Source organism: Charadrius vociferus, unplaced genomic scaffold (genome assembly GCF_000708025.1).
Source record: "Charadrius vociferus isolate BGI_N301 unplaced genomic scaffold, ASM70802v2 scaffold593, whole genome shotgun sequence".
NCBI classification, from domain to species: domain Eukaryota; kingdom Metazoa; phylum Chordata; class Aves; order Charadriiformes; family Charadriidae; genus Charadrius; species Charadrius vociferus.
The window spans coordinates 1,997,722-2,000,182 of NW_009647739.1; the positions used below are offsets into that span (position 1 = coordinate 1,997,722).

Below are 2,461 nucleotides of genomic sequence, written 5' to 3' on the forward strand. Positions count from 1 at the left end.
CCTCCGGCCCCGCCCGGCGGGATGCAGGACACCTCGGCGCATCCCACCCCCCGGGCCACCAAGTCACCCGATTGCCACCCAGTAGCCCCCCGGGAGGTCGTTAGGGGCCGAAGCCCTTCCACCCCGGGGCGTCCCGAGGCTTGTAGACCCCCGTGCTGCAATAGCAGGGTGGTCGCGGGTCCCCCGGTACCCTGCTGTCCCTGGGGTGGGGACCCGGCTGTTCCCAAGGAGCATCGCCCCTGCTCCCTCCGGAGACGGGGCGGGTTGTTATCCCCAGGAAAACGACTTCTGCGTTGGGCTGAGCTCGGGGGACAGTCCCTGATCACCCCCTTGCCAAGCAACCAGCGCCAGGCACAACAAGCAGAGGCGTCTCCGGGGCTTTTCTAACCACCCCCGCGGCTTCTGTGTCACCTCAGGAGCTTCGCCAGGAGGGTCAGAGGTGCCGAGCAGGGGCTGTGCTCGCAGAGGGACGCGTCAAACTCATCCTGCCGGGAACGTGGTGCGTTACACTTAGTGTTGGGAAATTTGGGGTTGAATCAAGTAAACAGCCCAGAAAACACGAGCGATGTGTTATATACAGTTGCAAAGAAATAATTCAGATGCATTAATGAACATAAATGAATAATTGTGAAAGCAGGAGGTACAGTCATTTTTTGATGTGAGGGATCTTTAGCTACAGCTTATCGGGAAGGTGGCATCTGATGGGACTTCCCAGGTGCCAGCTCCTCTTGAAACCAGCCTCCTGACAGGGCAGGAAATCACCAACAGCCCTAACGCTTGCGAGGGGAAAGGTTTTAACCCCGTGCCAGGCACAGCCCCGGGGCCGGCAGAGACCAGTCGCTGGGAGACACACAGCCCAGAGCAGTGGCCGGAGGTCCAAACTCCTACTTGTCCCCACCTCTCCTCCCCAAACACAGTTCACCATGTGCCCATCCCCCACCAGCTCTCCACTGTGAGAGCACCATCATCCCCACCATCATCCCCACCGTCGGTCATTGACAACCTCTCAGCTAGACTTGATGAAGGGAAAGATGCATAATTACAGATTTAGACACAGCCTCATTAGAGCTACCTGCTAGATATAAACGGACCCCACCAGGGCAGGTGTCCCAACAGGATATCCTATTTTCATCTGCCTAAATACCAGCAAAACCTGTTATAGGATTTCCAAATTAAGGTTTTCATAGAACAAGAATGCAAAATACCGATCAACCCCACTTGCCTGAGCGGAGCTGGGGAGGGGAGCTCCCACTGGTGCTGCTGCTGCCGGTGGCTCTGGCTCCTCGGGAGCAGACACAGTGCTCCTTGGTGCCATGTGATCTATCTCTTTAGAGATAAACTCATAATTCCAGAAAACATTCAGCACTGGCAGAAAAATGGCTTTAGAGGAAGGCAAGTTTATTCCTGCCCTTTTATTCTGCTCTTTTGAGAGACAACTTGAAGTTACTTGAGGAAATGTTTCCATGCACGGCCCAAAAAAGGGCAGAGCTGCTGTGGCACCAGCTGTGGGATCTCCCCAGCGTTCCTGGCTAGCAAGGTGGGTACGTAGCAAAACCCCTTGGCTCTCCCAGGCCGGGGTGAGCTCCTGGTTTTGCTCCGAGGGAATTTCGTGTAATTTGGATGTTGGGCAGCCTGGTTTTGTGGCTCTCCCAGGAGAAAGCAGCCCTGGCTGGGGAAACGGCCGTGCACTGGGCATCCCACCAGGATAGACCCCGCTGTGGGGGGTTGTACAAGGCTACGGGTGGTTACCACGCACCGCTGTTTTTCAGCAGATAACTCATGTCAATTTGCATAGGCGGCAGCCCAGCACTGACAGGAAGGAAGATCAAGCGAGACCCACAGTGCAGGAAGGGGCGAGGAGCAAACATAAAGAGAGAAAAAGCCACCGGGCTGGAACCGGCGACGGCGGGCGGCTGGGCAAGCCGGACTCACCTTCCCCAGGTGCCGCCCCGAGCATCACCCCGGCCACTGGGTCCCATCCCCTCCGCGTGTCCCCCAGGGCTCGGGGACACCAACGAAAGGGGCTTCCATTTTCTACCTTGAACTTGAGCATCCAGGCGAGGAGGAAGCAAAGCTCTGGGGATAACGGGCTGAGTGGGGACACGGAGGGGCCGCATCCTCCCGCCGAGACGAGGATGCCCTCTCTGCTCTCCTGCTCTCACGCAGACCTGGGGAAGGTGGCACGAAGCCGAGGTAAGGTTTTGGTGGGGCTTTGGACAGGCACACGGAAAAAGGGAGGTGTCGCTTGGCCCCCCCGTGTGGGGACAAGCTGCTGCAGAGCTCTTCCTGCCAGGGCCACATGAAATGGAGTCGCTGGGCCAAGACGTGGCAGGGCTGTCGGGCAGAGGTCCCTGGGATGGGCAAGATGTGACCAACTGCCAGCAGCACCCGGCAGAGCAGGCTGGCGTGGCACAGCTGTGGGTACTGGCAGGGGGGGGGGGGGGGGGGGGCGGGGCGGCGG

General features: G+C 58.6%; 1 protein-coding gene across 1 annotated transcript in view; it reads right to left on the reverse strand.

The window, feature by feature from the left end:
• The window catches only part of NMRAL1 (NmrA-like family domain containing 1), a 7,249-nt gene that overhangs the window by 4,422 nt on the left and 366 nt on the right, over positions 1–2,461 (reverse strand). The gene's annotated exons all lie outside the window — the stretch shown is intronic.